We start from the raw sequence: 20,708 nt of genomic DNA on the forward strand, positions 1-20,708 counted from the left end.
ATTTCTGTAAACCTTCCGAAGAGAATCTATTCATAAAGTGTAAAGCCAACAATACGACATCTGTATCCGAAGACAGAACTACGGCTTGACTCGATAACTCGAGCAAAAATGATCCGATTTTAGTGAAATGTAGCACAAACGTGTAAACCTGCGTTTTTCGGACGAGTTCACGAACCAGCATGATCGGACTATGGGAACAGGTGTTTATGAGGGCTTTTAGAGGTAACAATTGAGTTTTCCCACTTTTGACTCTAAAAAGATAAAATTACACAATTTCCATTCAATCCATTTTGTATAGCTTAAAACAAGAAAGAATATTGTATATTGAATTGTTGTTGTAGTGTATGCCTAACGGCTACAGACGTAATTCAAAAGATTTTTTAGTAAAATTCCTATGTTATTCTTATGGAGAATAAATAAACTGTTGTAGTTTGCTTGTTTATGGATATATTATAATAAAATTTAAAAAAAAATGTTTATTTCATACTAAGCTATCAACATTTCAATAAAAAAAATACCTCAATACCTTCCCTGAAGCAGCAAACTTATGTACTCATTACAAATCAATGTTATTTAAATAGGAAATCAATCTGACAATTTTAAGGTAATATTTTAATACAAATGCAGTCAGGTAAATATTGGCTTAGTCTGCAGGTTTGCTGCGGCGTGGGTATTTTGGCCTTAAATGTAAATATCAATTAGTGCCATTTGTCAAATTAAAAGGAACAGTTTTATAAAGATATTAGAATGTTTTGTCAAACTGAGTTTAAATTTATAGGTTAAATTAGCATAAATTGCTCAACAACTCCTAAATAGTTAAATTTAGGGCATTTTTGTAAATACAAAAGTTGTTCCTTGTTGTGTAAGCAACATTTATTGTAATGAAAGTAACTCGCTATATATTAACGTTTTCGAGATATAAGCTCCCTATGAGTTTCATGTAATAAATGCCACCGCCATTTTTAAAATGGCGGATTCTGAGGTTATGCCCACTCTGCCAAGCTGGCACCCACGTGAAAAATGATAACCCACATAGTACTTACATGATCCCTTAGGGTGTTTTTCTATACATAGAATGCACACAGGAACCCCCCTGGCAAGTGGATTAACTAGCCTATCAACAATTCTGTAGGCTGTCAATGAAGCTACCTCCCCCTCCTCCGGCTTAATAGACTCGTCCACCACAACAATGATTTTTAGCGAATTTCCCATATAGGGAATAAGCTATTACCGTAGTACTCATGGTAAGACCTGGACGCGGGACCGATTTTTTTTTTCGTTTTGAGAAAAAAACACCACCCGTTCAAATTATATATATATATGTGTCCGTTAGCACTAAAACTCGAGCAAAAATGATCCGATTTAGACGAAATTTGGTATAAACGTGTAGGCCTAAACCTACATTTATTCAAACGAGTTCGCGAACCAGCATGATCGGACTATGGGAACGGGGGTTTACGGGGAGTTTTATGGGGTAAAAATATGTTTTTCCCATTTTTGACAAAAAAAACATAAAATTTAGCAATTTCTTTCCAAACCATTTTGTAGAGCTTAAAAAAACAAATAATTTAGTATATTGAAGCGTTATTATGCGCCTAATGGTTACGGAGAAAATTCCAAAAAATTGGTAAATTTAAAATTCTCATGTTATTCTTATGGAAAATATGTAAACTGTTGTAGTTTGCTTGTATATGAACATATTTTGATCAAATTTAGAAAATGTTTTTATTTCTTACCAACAATTAACATTTTACGAAGAAAAAAAAAACAGTTTTACCCTCCCTGATGCAGTAAACCTTAAACTAATTCTATTTAAATAGGGAATAATTGTTATATTTTTAAGTAGACATTTCAGTATGAATCCAATCAGGCAAATGGAAATTTGCTTAGTCTGCAGGTTTGCTGCAGCGGGGGTATTTTTTTAATTTGAATCACTCCAATTGACAATTGAATTGCATTTGTGTAGAGTATTATGTTCATTTACAAATAAATTTATTACAAAAGATGCATTGGTGTAGTGAATATTGTGAAGTCCGACCGACATGCAATAATAGCTACAAACTAAGTCTAAAAAGTAGCTAAAATCTGCTCCGAGATAGTAAACAAACTACAGGTAGATTATGAGTTAGAATATTCCATATTTTCAAAGTGATATAGGGCAGGGGAGAAGGGGTGGGTCAGTGGATGCAACCTTGAAGCTATATATTTAGACTTGCACCATTTACCTAAAGGGCTGGTGAGGGGGATTCCTTTTTTTTTTTAATCTCAGGATAATGATACAAAGTTGGTTTTTATGGGAGGGTCAATCCATATCAAGTGATCCAGAAATAAAATAATTGGTTGCTTGACCATTTTTAAAATAAATAATAATTTTATCCTAGATACCTCTATCAATTCTGGGTTCAAAAGTGATTTTATTTTTTTTTTTTATTTCTTTTGTTATTTCTACGGCGGCCATTTTTGTTTTGCGGAACACGCAAATTTTTGCTCATGTAAGGGTTTGCGTTAACTTGCACAACTCAGTGACCATGAACACTAGGGTGATGAAACAAAAAGCATTTTAATCTGGAAGAAACAGCCTAAATATTATGTTCTGTACATATTTATTGAAATGTGTATCAAAAACAGTTTTAAACCCATCTCAACATTAAAATCTCAAAATAAAATAATTACCTACACCTATAAATTAATTTTTAAGCTACCTACAGTACTAGCCGCGTTGGCCGAGCTTATGGGGTTTTTGCGATTTTCATGATACTGTAACTTAGCTTAAAAGTAAATCTCAAAGATGAAATTCATACAGCAGTTATAACAACCATAAGAGGGGTTTTTGGTAAAAATTTCAGATTTTTAAACTTTGTCCCAACAAAGATATTGAGACTCAAAATTTGAATTTTTCAAAAAATTTCAGTTTTTGAAAAATGATAGCTTTTAAAGGAATTAAGTCTCATGGTTGATATTTGAAATACAAACCGTTCTACTGAGTTGCTACACACACACACACAAAAAATCAAGTCTGAGATTTTTTTCGTTCCAATGGTAATACGCCTTCAAAAGTTGAAATTTTTCCGTTTTCTTATGAAATGTTGAGATGGGTTTAAAACTGTTTTTGATACACATTTCAATAAATATGTAGGCTACAGAACATAATATTTAGGCTGTTTCTTCCAGATTAAAATGCTTTTTGTTTCATCACTCTAGTGTTCATGGTTACCGAGTTGTGCAAGTTAACGCAAACCCTTACATGAGCAAAAATTTGCATGTTCCGCAAAACATAAATGGCCGCCGTAGGAGTAACAAAATAGATAACAAATTTTTAAAATCACTTTTGAACCCGGAATTGATAAAGGTATCTAGGATAAAAATATTATTTATTTTAAAAATGGTCAAGCAACCCCTGTTGGATCACTTGATATGGATAGACCCGGGAATTACTTGCCCGGTTTGACTTTTTATTGTCTTTTTCCACGTGAAACTTTAATTTATCAAAAATATAATTTTAATTAACAACAAGTATTTAAGTTATCATTGATCTCTAATATAAAATGCAAAGCCCTCACTGACTGACTCACTCATCCCTTATTCTCCTACTTCCCATTTACATAGTTGAATGAAATTTGGTACACCAATTCTTTAAAAGGCATTAAATAGAAAAACTAAGCGGCTTTTATTCTGGCTCCGCCCCAGGAGCTCTGGAGTTTCCCATGTTAACCTTACCCTATGCCTATGATCTTTAGTATTTAAAAGGAATTAATGAATCTTAACAGCAGTTTCAATTAAACAAGTTGGTTCTATGATGTTCCATAGCATTATAAAGTTACAAGGTTTACCAACAGTTATTATACCAGTGGTATACCAACAAATTTAAGTTTTATGTTTAAATTTTTGATAGGCTAACAGCTAATTTTAACAAAGCAGCAACAAAAAGCTGTGATACACAATGAGAACTGTCAAATACAGTAGGCCTACCTACTAAATTGTTGTAGTATTGTGTGAATAGGGTAACTTATTTTAAGTGCGTAATTCATCAACTTATTGACTTTTTTTCCCCAAAACTTTTATAAAAAAGTATTGTGTTGGTTTTCCCAAAAATTATGTCTGGGAAACGGAGTAGCCTGATAATAATTTTAGTGCGTTTCTGATCAAGTCAATGACTTAAATGGAAGGAAATTAAATCATAGATACCGGTATTATTAATGTTTGACGTAAAAATTTCTATAACGTAAAAACTACTTGACCAACTGAGCAGTTTTTTTTCCATGAATACAGCCAATATAACCATAGGCTTAATGAAGATAGTCAACTTTTGTGTCAGTAGGTACTCTCCTAGGGCTCGGCCCTGACAATGCTCGGCTTATTAAGTCCAATGTTGTTCTTCAAAGTAACCATAAAAAGCCACTTGAAATGCCATCCAACCCGGTACGACAATCAATAGTTTTATTAATACTTATGAGGTCAAACGGGGCGAATCACGCAGGTAACAGCTAGTTTTGTAAGAGATGCCAGGGACCAGGAGAAATATTTGAATTCAAATTAATGCCATGGATGATTTTCATTTTTTACATAAAAATACAATATACATAAAATTGCACAATCATGATATTTTAGGTCATTGACCTTCATTACGCATGGTCCAGTAAACTTAGTGCTGCTGTTTCAGAAGAGAAGCATGTCAATCCAGCCGATATAACAAATTTTTTTTTTGAAACCTATAAAACATTAGATTAAGTTAAGTAAACTCACAAAGATAGGCCTAAAGCCGGGTTTTCCTAGGCGCGGAAGCGGAGAGAGGATCGCGGAGAGCGGACTCCACTTCACTTAGGTAATTTAATGTTACTGTTTTCCTAGAAGCGGAGCGGAACACCATGTTAATCTCAATTCCTCTCTCCGCGTTCCTCTCTCCGCACTCCGCTTCTGCGCCTAGGAAAACCCAGCTTAACATAAAAACTTCCATTATTTTTTCTCTTTGTTCTTCCATTCTTTCTCGGGTTTCCTTTCTTCCACGCATTCAATCAAGTTGCCATGGATACTAATAACCCCATTGGCCTCCTGCTGGTGCTTGGAGCAACTATTTTTTATACAAGATGGTCTCGTACAGTAATACCCCCGCTGCAGCAAACCTGCCGACTTAGCGAATTTCCATTTCCCTGGATTGATTTTTAATTAGGCTAATCTATTACATTAAACATTTATGTTTAACGAGTACCTAGGATAGCTGCTACAGGGATACTAATAAAGTGTGTTTTTTATTAAAATATCAATAGCTTAGTATGAAATAAATAAATCCGCCAAGTTTGATCAAAATATATCCATAAACAAGCCAACTACAACACATTATAATATTCTCCATATATGAATTACATGGGAATTTTAAATTAACAATGTTTTGAATTTTCTCCGTAACCAATCATCGTACAAAAACACTTTGATATACTGTACTATATTATTTGTTTTTTTAAGCTCTTTAAAAAGGTCTGAAGAAAAATTTATAAACTTTGTGTTTTAAGGGTAAAAAATGAGAAAACCCGATTTTTACCCCATAAAAATCCCCGTTGAACCCCGTTCCCATGGTCCGATTATGCTGGTTCGCGAACTCATTCAAGTTTATCCCGCCTTACACCTTCAAACCAAATTGTATCAAAATCGGACAAGAATTACTCAAGTTATCGTGCAGATGGACGATAACTATATATAATAAATTTGTTTTTGTATATGCATATATATATATATATATATAAATAAATTTGAACGAATAGTGATATAGGCCTCTGGGGACATCAAAATGAAAAAATTAAAACGGTAATAGCTACTTCCCTATAGGGAAATTCGCTAATAAAGGAAAAGTTAAAAGTAAGAATAAACAAAAAGGGGGAAATTATAGCCTAATAATAAAATAGCTAATTGCGCTGCGTAGTGGGGACACAAGCGGCATTAGTAAGTCGGCCGCCGGGCTTGCACAGCCGTACGAGTAACGCTCGTAAGTCAGCGCCAATGGGTTAAAATGGCATAATCAATCAATTATGTGACTTACGCTATTAGGCCTAACTTTGGGTACACTTCCATATCTCTTGGCACAACAAACAAATGAGTAAATATTGATTACCGTATTCGATTGTTTAATTTGATGTATCGTTTGGCCAGTTAGGTTAGGTTAACCTTACGATCGATATTTTCATTCGGTTGTTTGTGCCAACAGATATGGAAGTATACCCTTAACTTTAATCTTAAGAGTGTAAATATTGATGTGCAGATCAACATTCAATACAACATTAAAATAACCTAAAGTTCAAACAATTGTAACTAAACTTAACTTTAAGTATTTATTTCATTTTTTTTTACTAAACATAGGTATTTCTACGTAGGGAAATAAAATGTCTAAGTACATTTTGTATAGGCCTATCTTGAATTTTTCCTTCATAATTTTGTAGGAAAACTCAAGGACTCGGGTACAGTTTCTTAACTGGGCTACGCTAATATCGATTGAAACTATCGATTCGATTAGTAAACCTTCATGCGATTTTTTCACCATCAGCAAGTTTGGTTGGTTAGGTTGCCTAGTTTAACCCTCCGAGTGTCCATAGTTTAGGCCTTAATGTCCGCCTATTTTTGGCGCATTTGCAAGGTTTTATTAAAACAGATCTGAAAAGCTTAAAACAATGTTTATTCTACTGTTCTATATACCATTTTGTTTGGAAAATCATGGGCTTCAATACCATACATAAAACCTAACAAATATTTGTTTCAAAAAAATTTTTTTTAGGTAAAAATAAAAATTATTTTGGAAAAATTGAAAAAAAAATAAGTTCGCGCTCAATGAAATTGTATAAATTATAGGCCGGTAATTATTTGGACGTAGTGACTACTCGCAAAAGTAAGATTTTTTTTTCATAATGACCTAAATTTCACGCTGAATCCGAAAATGACGTTTTTATTTTTCGGAAAATACCGGAAATTCCCGAAAAAAGGGAAAAACGGGAAAATTTTTTTTTAAATCAAAATACGTCATGTGGGTACGGTACTCAAAATACGCGGAATACTGTGTAGATTAAGAATATGCAAAAAAACACCGGAGATAGGGTGAAAAAACTGAATAATCGGTAAGGTTAGTCTTGGTTAGGTAAGGTTAGGTTAGTTTGGTTAGTTTAGGTTAAGTTTGGTTAGGTTAGTGTATCAATAACATGAGTATTGTAAGTAAACTAACCTAACCTTACCTAACCTAACCAAACCTAACATAACCAAGCCTAGCCTAGCCTAACCTAACATAACCTAACCAAGACCAACCTAACCTAACCTAACGTAACCTAACTCAATCTAACATAACATAACCTGAAAAAGGGGAAAAACACCGGAGAGAGGGCGAAAAACTGAATAATTGGTTAGGTTAGGTTTGGTTAAGTTAGGTTAGGTTAGGTTAGGTTAGGTTAGATTAGGTTAGTGTATCAATAACATGAGTATTGTAAGTAAACTAACCTAACCTAACCTGACCTGACCTGACCTAACCTAACCTAACCTAACCTAACCCAACCTAACCTAACATAACCTAACTCAATCTAACATAACATAACCTGGGGTAAAATCATATATATCACTTACCATAAATTAGTGGGTTAGGGGGTATAATTCCCCGGCAGCCGTGAAGAAGGCGTGAACTCTGTGTTCAAGGGAAAATCGATTCTTGAATATATACTCGGCGAGGTACCCCGTGAAGTGGACCTCTGATCTGCCGTACTTCGGTATTGTTGCCCGGATATCGCGCCAGCGACGTTCAATATTGTTTGTATGGGCGCCGCTATCTATGCCCTTTAACAATCCTGCCCCGGTTGTACTTTCTCTTCCCAAATTTAGCTTCGTCCAACTCGACGACACAACCGGGACCACCAATTTTGGGATTCTTTGCGTTGAGGAATTCTAAAACCTCACGGTAAAAAGTAAACCAATCAACTACAGTTTGGGAACTGAGGTGCAGTGTATTGATTAGAAATTGTTGCCTAGGAGGATTATGCGTCAGCAGGTACACTACCATACGCCATAACTTAATCAAATCTAAACTTAATCGACTGTTACCAAGAAAGCCTCCTGCCTTTGCACTTCCCCTCCAATCACAGGTTTTTTTTTTTATCTTTTGAAATTTTATTATAGCACCTGAAGCTCAATGTTTCTCGGTTTAGTTTTAGGACACTGTTGCACTTTTCACAAAATGTTTCTTCACTTATTACACCATGGGCGATCAAAAAGTTTACAACATTATCGTTTGTAAAAGAAGCTGCGTCCCAAAAGTTTACCACACAACCACTGCAGTTTTCCATTCAACAACAAAAATAACAACTTATAATAACTAATGAAATAAAACTTATAAAATAACAACTCACATAAGTTTAAACTCCACAAAAATCGTAAGGCAAATTAAAAAAATGGCTAAATGACCAGCTAATTAATGTGCATTAATTGCTAATTAATGTAGCATAAACAATAATAGAACATAAACAATAATAATAAAATAATGACCAGCTGATCAAAAAGTTATTCTGGTAAAAAGTTATTCTCTCTCTCTCTCTCTCTCTCTGGTATTTTAACACAGACAAAAGTTGGACAAAAATCCAAAATAACATTGCACATTTTCGCTTATTTGACGTCGGATCAAAAAAATTCTTGCATATTCTTAATCTACACAGTATTCCGCGTATTTTGAGTACCCACATGACGTATTTTAAGTAAAAAAAATTTTCCCGTTTTTCCCTTTTTTTCAGGAATTTCCGGTATTTTCCGAGAAATAAAAACGTCATTTTCGGATTCAGCGTGAAATTTAGGTCATTATGAAAAAAAATTTTTACTTTTGCGAGTAGTCACTACGTCCAAATAATTACCGATTTGCAAATAAATAAGTTATGGGCAAAAAACAGATTTCAGTACATTGCGTTTAGCTAAGAATGCATAACTTAGCCTAACCATAGCTAGGAATCCGGCTGATAATTTACATCAATATCACTACCTACTTCTTCAAGATCATCAACCAGCCCTTCAAAATCACTTAAATCTTCTTATAATGCACCACGTATATAACTACTTTTGATTTTTAACACTAAAACAATGATAAACATAATAAAACACATCAGTCATCGGTCCGAGGTTAACTAACCTGTTTACAAATATGCACGTCAGCTGTCTGCTACAATTACGATCGGCTCGGAGAACATAAAGCGCTTAGAGACAGACCTCTGGAGAAAGCTTAGAATATAATGAAAAGAACGATACCAAACTCGATCCAGTTCAATCCGATTTTGTCAGTCATAGAGCCTTCGCCGTAAACAGTGTTCGTGAGTTGCTGCAGCGACGCATGACACTCGGAGGGTTAATTTCATAATAGGCCTAGGTAGATGTAACTTATTTTAAAATATCGATTTTTAATCAATATTTTCAATTCGATAGTTTCAATCAATATTAGGCTAGCGTAGGTAGCCCAGTTAAGAAACTGTACCCTGAGTCTACTTTTAAAATTGTTGTAAAATAGTACAACAAATTTTACTTAACTTTTCAACTGTAGGCCTACTAAAGAGATTAGGTACCCCTAGGGATTTTCATTTAGGTACTTAGGCTGTTTATTTTATTCAAAATCTCCTTTTCTCTACAAAATGAGTAGGCTATGTAACTTAAATGACTAACCTAGGTTATCATAAGTAATTTAGGCCTAGACACTGCACATTTTTGAAAAGAACTCTCACGAAATCGCAAAAATTGCAGGGACATTTATCCAAACCATCAGGGCAGTCCTAGGTTTAAAGTGGTCCTATATTTATTAGACATGATAGCCTTAAAAACAAAGCTATCCTATGACATGACCTATTTACTCATGGCTGGGCCTTTCACTTTTGAGAATAGGCTAGGCCTACTCTACACTACAGGTCACACTAAAAATAGGCTAGTTTTTTTACTATCACCCTGCAAACTGCGGGAAACAAACATTTTAGAACCACTATCTAACTTAGACATACAGTAGTTGGAAGGTAGGCCTAGAAGATTTTACAGAAGTTAAGTTACGAAGTGCCAAAGTGCATCACAACCACCATACCACTAATCTACAGCAGACGCCATTACAGAAAAGATGAATATTTTATTTTAACATGTACTTAAACTATAAAACTCAAGTTAACTTACCAGACACTTGAAAAGTTAACTGTTCCAACGATCAAAAATAGTTAAGTTAATCATGCAAGAAGCAGATAATTAAAACATGGGTGTACTTCAATTTATGCAGTTGTTTTTAACACTGACTGACTGAGAAGCAGTGTTGCCACCACGTTGTTGCGATTTTACCCTAAAGGCGGACTAAAATTACCCTAAATTACCCTAAATCTACTTCGAGTTACCCTAAAAATTACCCTAAATGTTAATATTGGCGTTTAATGCCATAAAACATTGTTAAAATCATATAAATCTTACATAAGATGGTTAATTTCACTAAATGAAGTTCCAATATCAATCAATTTATGTAAAATTATACTCGATTCTAAAAAAACATCCTGAAAGAAGAACAAAATGTTGATATTCAGCTCTATCGTATATACGGAAAATATCGAATCAAGAACTATCGTATATATTTCGCAACTGTATCGACCCACATTACTACTGTCTTTTGGACAATCATATTTAAAGTACAGTACGGTACCACCAAAGCTATACATAGTAGTAATTTCTTGACACAATTTGTAAAATAGTCCAGTTTAATTCAATTTAATCACATAATTAAATATCAAACCTAGTAATGAATAATATTTCATATTTTATTAGGCCTATAACGTGTTATAGAATCAAATACATTCTAAAACAGATAATTCACAACTATTGATAAGACCAATTAGGATAACTTATTACGAAAAATCCATCATAGCAATGGATTTAAACCGGTTGAATCGAATATGATGACTTGGCCATAGTATGCAATGAACGTTTTTTGCCAAATTTTGAAGTTTTTTTTATGTTTTTAGTAAAATTTCCATTGTTATGCTAACTTTTAGTTTTACCCTAAAATTACCCTAAATCTACCATTACCCTAAACTTTACCCTAGGACCAGTAAATTACCCTAAAAAAGGGTAATTACCCTAAAAGTGGCAACACTGCGAGAAGGAAGAGTGAAGCTGAAGACGAAGACAAACGTAACGAAAACGAAACAACGAAACGATTCAGTCTTCAGTCATCATGGTCATGGAATCTGGAATGGAATATATGGATGGATCAAGCGAGCGCCAGCGCCAGCGCCATTAGCCTAGTCTAGCGAGTCTAGCCCTAGCCAGTGTTGCCACACGCACACGAGAAACATGACACAACTCCGGAAGGAATGAAGGAATCAAGGAAACCACAGTTCCAGTGTAGTGTAGTGTACCCGAGTGTACCCAATCCACACGAACAAAAGAATAATCCCGCTTACTAGGTCAAAAAATCCCATTTAATACCACTTTTGAATTAAAAAAAAAATCCTGTTTTATCCCGCATACTTTTTTGCGTTTAATCTCGAGTGTAACTGAAATGTATATTATTATTTGACGCATCATCTTTAAATAGTTGTTTAAACATTGCGATTATATTTTCCTACAGTAGTCTATAATCAATGGAGTTAGTTTTTCTCTAAAATTAAGTAGAACCATAGACTAACCAACACGTTTTATCTATGGTAGAACAAAATAAAATTAGTCATCATTGCCAACAAATCCGTTCCATCCCGCATCCCGTTTTAATCCCACGTATGGAAACACTGTAAAAAACCCGTCCTCAGAAGCATAAAAATCCCGCATTTCCCTCACGAATCCGTGCAAAATAAGTTTAAAAATCCGTGCACTCTGCTTAACATAAATCTAATAATATACGCGCTAGAAAACAAGTTTTTCATTATTTATCAGCCTATAACGACGAAATGTAACTAACACTCAAAATATGCTACAGACTGACTTGTCGTTGTCGTGTGTATATGTTACACTCAAACTCCGAGTTCGGACACTGTCCGAAATTTTTACCCACTTCGCGATGTGGACGGTAAGTATTTATACACACGTCGCGTCGCGGGGTGAGCATTTTATTCAGACATTGGCCGAAACGAAATGCCCAGACCGCGTTGTGGGTAATCTGATTTACTCAAATGCCTAAGTCAAATCGTTCCTCGGCGAATGAGCAAATCCTAAATACACACAACGCGATGTAAGTAAAAGTGATTGCCCACGTCGGGTTGTGGGTATTTCTAGTCCGTGCAAACGCCGAATTCTCATTGTGGATAGTAGCCTCCGGATTGCCAAGTAATATTAAAAAGGTTTGAAATACTTGCTATCAAGCAATCCATTTAATTGCAATGTCAACTAGTTTCGACTCCTATGTGGAGTCATCATCAGGCGGTACAAGGACTTCTTCTTTCTTCACATGGAGACCGTACGTCATATTTAACACGTAAAAATAAATAAACATATTTACACACGACACAAAACACGTTCCGGACACGAAACATTTACTGATCAGTTACGACAACAGACGACGCTAACCCGACATAGTCACACAGGTCACACACATCACACTTTCCCCCAACAACCCCAAAGCGTTATGGAGCTTCGTGGGGGCGAATCGTGAATCTCCCGGCTTTCCATCTCAGATGTCTTGGGACAACAACACCTCTGCTGATCCGCACGAAATGGCCGCTATGTTTTCCAGATTCTTCTCGTCAGTCTTTTCCCATCCTCTGCAATGTGCAATTTCCCCCTACCTTCGAGTTCAACAGTAGCTCTGTTCTAGCCTCTATTAGCTTCAACCCATCCGAAGTTCTGGATTGCCTTTCCAAGCTAAACATTAATAAAGGCGATGGTCCCAAACAACATTCCACCTTCGTTTCTGAAGCATTTCGAATTTTTTTTCGCATTTCGCATTTCATTTTGTCATAAGAGCAAGCTCCCTGACTGCAATCCCGGTACCTGTAATTAAACATACCCGGGCCCCATGATGTAGGCCAAAGCTAATGCACCAACCTTTGGCACATCATGGGAGGATGACTTAAGGTCATCAGGCTCACTGGCTGCCGAAGCAACCCATCGGAGAGAGGGTTTCCCCTCAATCCTAACCAGGGATACCGGCTACTTGTTTAAGCGTCACTCCACCTGGGCTCCCCCAGGTACGAAACCCAGAAGGACCATAATGGAATGCCCTGACGCATTTAGTGCAAGCAACACTCGGGACCTATCTAATCCCTGACAGGCAGAGCCCGCCATCAAAGCCACGAAGAAGGGGACCACCACAAGCTGATGGCGGGAACCCCAACCACCTATTTATTTCTGAAGCATTGCCGAACGCTCCTAGCGGGACCCCTCTCGTTCCTCTTCAACTCTTCACTAAATCAAGTGATCATTCAGGAAATTCTCAAGGTCAGCCAAGTAGTCCCTATATTTTAAAGGGAGGAAATCCTTGAAAAGTAAAAAAAACTACAGGCCTAAGCTATACTAGCAGCTATTAGTAAAGTGTTTGAATCACTTGTTCTCTCTAGACTCAAACCATTCCTAAGACCACTCATCACCCATAGGCAACATGGGTTTACAGCCTCGAAGTCTACTGTGACCAACCTTTTATTATTTGAGAGCAACATTCTATCAGCTTTGAAAAACGGAAAACAACTGGATGTAGTTTTTGATGATTTTGCAAAAGCTATTGACAAAGGTCGATCACTCTATCCTTATTGCCAAACTGAAAGCCTACGGGATCCTTGGTCAATTTCTCAAGTGGATGGAAGACTCTTACTGGGCGGTGCTTGAATATAAAACTGCCCCTTTAATTGCAACTCCGATGTATTTATCCAACTCTCAGGCGTCCCCCAGGGCTCGTTGCTAGCACCTCACCTCTTCATAACTTTCATTAATGACATCGTGGATATTCTTGAAATGAAATGAAATGATGATTTATTGTCGTTAAAACTATATACAAAGTTCATGACAATCGTCAAAAGAAAAACAAAACAATCATGATGGCTCTGGCAACTAAAATATCTAAAACTCTAAACCAAAGTACTGTTCATGTTTATACAGGCAAGCCTGGGTTAGAGTAGTTTTTAAAACATGTTTGAATTTTAAAACACACAGGTTTTTGATGGATGCAGGCAAGAAATTTTACATTTTAACACCTTGGTACTCAAAACTATTTTGAGTGGCTGATGTATACTTATCCCTTAGTGTAGACAGATTATCTTTTGATCTAGTACAATAGTTGTGCACGTCAGATATCTTTTAGTGAGAAATGTGTTCTTTTACATACAACAAACTTGCCAAAACATACAAAGATGGAAATGTGAGAATTGTAAGACCCACAAAAAGGGGCTTACAATGTGTTCTTCTATTCACACTACAAATTAACCTCACCGCCTTCTTTTGTAAAGTAAAAATCAACCTGTTAGCATAAAAACTGTTGGCTCACAGTGAAGTACCATAGGACAAATTGATGTGGAGTCCCTTTTGTTCGCGGACGATGTTAAGATATTTGTTGACCAACCATACACCATCATACACCAACCTCTGAAGTGAAGAGTCTCAATGGTGAAAGACTTGGGAGTGATTTTCTCATCGGACTTCTCCTTCGACGAGCATGTGGATTACTTAAAAGAGCCAACCAGTTGCTGGGCTTCCTATTTCGGGCTATACCCATGGACTAACAAATGGCATTGCTTTAAAGACTCTGTATTGCTCCCTTATCCGACAGCTGTTGTAGTACGCCAGCCCAGTTTGGTCACCCTTCCACCTAGGGCCCATCAACAAACTCGAAGGGATCCAGAAGAAATAAATCAGATTTCTCGGTGCCCGTCAAGCCATGCGGTACCATGAAGTCCCAGTGGCCGTCTTCCAAAACAATTTAAACCTGGTAGATCTTCACTTGAGACGCTGTGTGGCAGACCTACCTTTACCTTTACCTTTACCTTTATCGATTCTTCATCGTTGCCCAGCCATAGCTGATAGATTGCGTTACGAAAAAATAAAACTTTAAAACTTTGACTATATACACTATATACAAGGTGGTGGATCATGATGTCCAAACTGAGTCAGGGGTTTCAAAAAATTCCCTGATGGAGTAAAGGGGCCTAGTCTTCAACTTTCAACTCCCTAGATATGTGCGCTACGAACGCTTTAACTGGTAGGCCTCTGATTTCAACACTGAGACTATTATACAGCTTTATGGTCAGAGTGGGGAAACTATTTGCAGTCTTACTGAGCCGATGGGATGGAAGGTCAAGTTGGCTCCGGTTACGAGTATTGCAGCTATGAAGGTCACCCCTGAAGCTAAAATCATCTAAGTTTTTCTTTATGTGTACAACACTGTTTAAGACGTACTGGCTGAACAATGTCATAACTCCTAGACGCATGAAAAGAGGTCTACAGTGGACGTCAGCTTTGCTAGATGTTACAATTCTGAGTGCCTTCTTCTGGAGTCTGAAGGATCTCCTTCAGACCTCCCTGAAGGTCTTCCAAAACAATTTAAACCTGCTAGATCTTCACTTGAGACGCTGTGTGGCAGACTTTGTTTTCCTCCACAAACTTCTCAATGGCCAATTTGACTGTCCCGCTTTACTTGTCGAAGTGGACCTCCGTGTGCCTTCTAGAACCCGTTCACAACTGTTCGGCAAGGAGGCACTTCAGTAGCCAATAGGATTATCACGCTCATCTTGCAAGATTGCTTCGTCTTGGTAACACTTTGGGGGCCAGTATCGACTTCTTCGGAGACACCACGGGGACTTTTTGAAGGAAGGCTACGGTCCGGTTGACTTCCCTGCGCCAGCAACAAAATTTATTATAGGTTGTTATAAAGGGTGTCCCAGTAAGAACGCCGGATTTGAGGAGCGTCTTATCCTTATCTGTATTTCAATAGGAATTCCCAAATTATCAGCGATGTTACCCGTATTAGGTCCCATTTGTAGTCATGAATCGCTACACGACGTAACAACGCGTGGTCATAGTTAAAGTGCACTACAAGTACGGAAGCTGCGCACTATTTACGGCCGGGACAATGCACCAAATGATCCATCTGTCCGAAGATTGGTTTATAAGTTCGAATAAATTGGCTCAGTTCTATACTGGGGATATTTAAAGTCGCTTGTTTTCGCCAATAACCCTCAAATAATCCAAGACTTGAAGGAGGAAATGATTCGTGCCATTAATGGAATTCAACAGGAAGTGTGTGAAAAAGTGATGGAAAACTTTGTCAAGAGATGTCGAGCTTGTCAGTATTCAGCAGGTTGGCACTTACAAGACATAATACTCAATTACTAATCGGATATATTATGCTTTAAGATTCATGTTTCATATTGTAAATTTAGCGAGAAAATATATGGTTTGTTAACATTTCAAATCCGGCGTTCTTATTGGGACACCATTTATTTGTTAAACATAGATAGGTTAGAATAATTATGAATCAATGTGCATTAATCCACTTGCTAGGGGGGTTCCCGTGTGCATTTTATGTATAGAAAAACACCCTAAGGGATCATGTAGGTACTATGTGGGTTATCATTTTTAACGTGGGTGCCAGCTTGGCAGAGTGGGCATAACCTCAGAATCCGCCATTTTAAAAATGGCGGCGGCATTTATTACATGAAACTCATCTGGAGCTTATATCTCGAAAACGGTAATATATAGCGAGTTACTTTAGTTACAATCAATGTTGCTTACACAATAAGGAACAACTTTTGTATTTACAAAAATGCCCTAAATATAACTATTTAGGAGTAGTTGAGCAATTTATGCTAATTTAACCTATACATTTTTACTTTGTTTGGCAAAAAATTCTAATATCTTTAAAAAAACTGTTCTTTTTAATTTGGCACATAGCACTTATTGCTCTTTACATTTAAGGTCAAAATACCCCCACCGAAGCAAACCTGCAGACTAAGCAAACATTTACCTGGCTGCATTTCTACTAAAATATTAAAATTGTCATATTTAACCTATAAGTTTTATCTCTGTTGCAAAAAAAAAACTAATAATTATAAAAAGCTGTTATTTTGTAATTTGGTACATAGCAGTTTTTCTTCGCATTTAAGGTAAAAAACCTGCAAAAAGCATTCGAGAAGCTTCTTACAGATATATAAGTTATTAAAATAATAATAAAATATTTTTAAATTAATTTTTTGTTATTACATGACGCATACAAATAAAAAAATATAGACCTTTCTATATAATGATTTTTTATTATCACAAATAATTATAAATCTACGGATGTAACAGTAACTATTATTATAATTCATAACATTTATTATTAAAACGGCGATGGAGCGGGAACGGGACCGGCGGCAAAGTTGGTGCATCGGCCAAGCATTGACGTCTTGTTAACACAACCAGTACCTTAACATTGTCCTTGGTGGTAGGCTGCTTCGGACTGCTATTGATATTGAACTAGTGGATCATAAAATTTGAGCGCAGTTATTGGATCTAAATTATAAGCCTTTTGGGTTAAGAGGATTTAGATCTGTTCCCTTTTATAGTCATCAGAAAAATGAAACTGTTCACAATATACTTGTGTGCATAGCGGCAGTCAACTACAGGAACACTTCTACATTTAAAAAAGGGCAACACGGTATGCCAGCTAGTTTCGTACACATGTGCAGCTTTGATTGGGACAGGTTTTGCAGTTGCAGCATTCTAATAGATCATTTGGGCAAAGCTGGAAATCAGATTTTGACCCAAAAACCAACAAAGAGTAACCACCATCACTGTATCCAAAACTCAAAGGATCGAGTTGAAAAAAGTGTTCTTCCAAGCAATGAATTTGGAAGTATGTACAATAAAAATCACGTAAGATATGCTGTCTAGTAGCTCTACTAGACAGAACTTCTTCACGAGCAAAGGATGCAGTTCTTTAAAAGTATTCGTTGTACAGTGACAGTGTACTTATATCCAGTGTCTTAGATCATTCATAGTTTCACACTGAGTATCCTTTTTTTAAATGTGAACTAGATACTTCTCTGTGTTTTTCAAACTTTATTCTATCTCTTCCTCCCCATCTTTTCCAAAGTCCATTAGCAAAGTACTTGGATTACATTTTAGGGTAGCACGCTTTGTTCCAAATTTGCTGGCAAAGTCACAGCCCGTTAAAATATGGAGTGCTGGGAGAACTGAGCAAAGGTTACTTCCAAGCCTGTTTGCTATAATGTGAACTAGTACATATCATGAAGTTCTAGCTGAACCAAGTCGCATCCACAATTCCTGCAAACCTTCCGAAGAGAATCCATTCATAAAGTGTAAAGCCAACACTACGACATCTGTATCCGAAGACAGAACTACGACTTAATTTGATAACTCGAGCAAAAATGATCCAATTTTAATGAAATTTATCACAAACGTGTAAACCTACGTTTTCAGACGAGTTCGGATTATTAAACCAGCACGATCGGACTATGGGAACGGGGGTTTATGGGGAGTTTTATGGGGTAAAATAGATTTTTCCGATTTTCAACCCTAAAAACACGAAATTTTATAATGAACCAAATTATTTTGTAGAGCTCAAAAAAGAAATAATTTTGTATATTGAAGCGTTGTTGTATGCCCAAAAGGTACGGAGATAATAAAAAAAAATAATTTAAAATTCCCATGTTATTCTTATGAAGAATAAATAAACTGTTTTAGTTTGCTTGTTTATGGATATATTATAATCAAATTTGAAAATGTTGTTTCATTAATACTAAGCTATCAACATTTCAATAAAAATATTAAAAACAAAAACACCCCAATACCTTCCCTGAAGCAGCAAACTTAAGTACTCATTACAAATCAATGTCATTTAATAGGAAATCAATCTGTCAATTTTAATATATTAGTAGAAATGCAGCCAGGTAAATGTTTGCTTAGTCTGCAGGTTTGCTTCGGTGGGGGTATTTTGACCTTAAATGTAAAGAGCAATAAGTGCTATATGCCAAATTAAAAAGAACAGTTTTTTTTTTAAGATATTAGAATTTGTTGCCAAACAAAGTAAAAATTTATAGCATAAATTGCTCAACTACTCCTAAATAGTTATATTTAGGACATTTTTGTAAATACAAAAGTTGTTCCTTATTGTGTAAGCAACATTTATTGTAAATAAAGTAACTCGCTATATATTACCGTTTTCGATATATAAGCTCCAGATGAGTTTCATGTAATAAATGCCGCCGCCATTTTTAAAATGGCGGATTCTGAGGTTATGCCCACTGTGCCAAGCTGGCACCCACGTTAAAAATGATAACCCACATAGTACCTACAGTCGTCGCGGTATATCTTGAGCTGCGACGACGGTTGTAATTTGAACAGCAGCCGCTGACTCGGGGTGGGGAGGTTGTTCAGCGCATGCGCTACCTTGTACTACACAGGCCTGAAAACATCCGCTCGGCGGCCCGGCCGGCGCTCACTCGCAGTTAGCCACCTTGATCATTTGGTTGAACGAATCATTGCTGTTTTAACATCTATGCTTACCGCTGTTCATAGTTTTCAGTGTTGTACTTTGTTGTGTTATAGTTTATGTCAGTGTTTGAGTGCTGAAAGTAACAATAATGCCTCCCATTGTGTCTAAAGTCAAGAACAAAAAAATACATAGTCAGACCAAAGAGGTTATTGCCAATGTTTTAAATTTCATGTCATCTGAAGCGGAAAACGGCTCAGTAACCATTCCCCTTCAAAAGTGTCAGGAAAGAACGGCCAGGGCTACTGGCACATCAATAAGTACAGTGAAACGAATTAAACGGGAAAAAGCTGTAGTCGATTCTGGTGCAAGTACGTCGTTTGTGACACCTGATAAGAAAAGAAATAAAAAATGCTATATTACTGATCTAGACGATTTTGACCAAGCACTAGTGAGAAGAATCATACACAATTTCTACATCGACGAGAAAATATGTCCAACTGTAGATGGAATTCGTTTAAAATTGGTAGAAAGTATAAATTTCCAAGGGAAAAACACTAGTGTACGGCAGATAATCAAGAAATTGGGATTTAAGTGGCAAAAAACCAAAAGTAATAGAAAAATCTTGATTGAGAAACCTGATATTGTCCAAAAGAGAATTGAATATTTACAAAAAATTAAAAAGTACAGGGAAGAAAAAAGACCTATAGTATATTTGGACGAAACTTACATTCTTTCGTCACACGTCCAAAATAAATCATGGAGCCACAATTCCGTCCAAGGATATATGAAACAAATATCTAAAGGAGAAAGATTAATAATCATTCATGCTGGAGGGGAAATGGGATTTATACCAAATGCTTTGTTGATGTGGAAATCATCTAAAACTTCTGGTGATTATCATCACAATATGAATAAAGGAAATTATAAAAAAATGGTTAGAAGAGCTGTTAATCCCTAATCTACCTGCGAACAGCGTGGTAGTTGTTGACAACGCCCCCTACCATAACACTGTTATTGAAAAAGTCCCTAATAGTGGATCTACAAAGCAGGAGATGAGAAATTGGCTGGACAAAATTAACATTGCTTATACCAATGACATGTTGAAACCAACACTTTACGCACTGATATGTCGAAACAAACCGGCTTATAAAAAGTATGAAATTGACGAAATATTGTCTAAGCATAATCATACCTGTTTGAGACTACCACCCTACCACCCAGACCTTAACCCGATTGAGAACATTTGGGCAATAGTGAAGGGTTGGGTTGCCAGTCGAAACACAACATACAAAATCGCCGACGTAAAAAAACTGTGTGAAGACAAATTTGG

General features: G+C 36.3%; 1 protein-coding gene across 1 annotated transcript in view; it reads right to left on the bottom strand.

Moving 5' to 3' along the window:
* LOC129002327 (leukocyte receptor cluster member 8 homolog) overlaps positions 1-10,263 on the bottom strand; it is a 34,067-nt gene extending 23,804 nt beyond the window's left edge. Inside the window, exon 1 of the mRNA XM_054430044.1 lies at positions 10,153-10,263. The gene's annotated coding sequence lies outside the window, so the exon portion shown is untranslated. The remainder of the gene's footprint in view (positions 1-10,152) is intronic.
* Between the last annotated feature and the right edge of the window lie 10,445 nt (positions 10,264-20,708).

The sequence above is a fragment of the Macrosteles quadrilineatus genome, unplaced genomic scaffold, assembly GCF_028750875.1.
Source record: "Macrosteles quadrilineatus isolate MER2022 unplaced genomic scaffold, UCM_ALF_1.0 Scaffold_9__3_contigs__length_116548681, whole genome shotgun sequence".
Taxonomy (NCBI): domain Eukaryota; kingdom Metazoa; phylum Arthropoda; class Insecta; order Hemiptera; family Cicadellidae; genus Macrosteles; species Macrosteles quadrilineatus.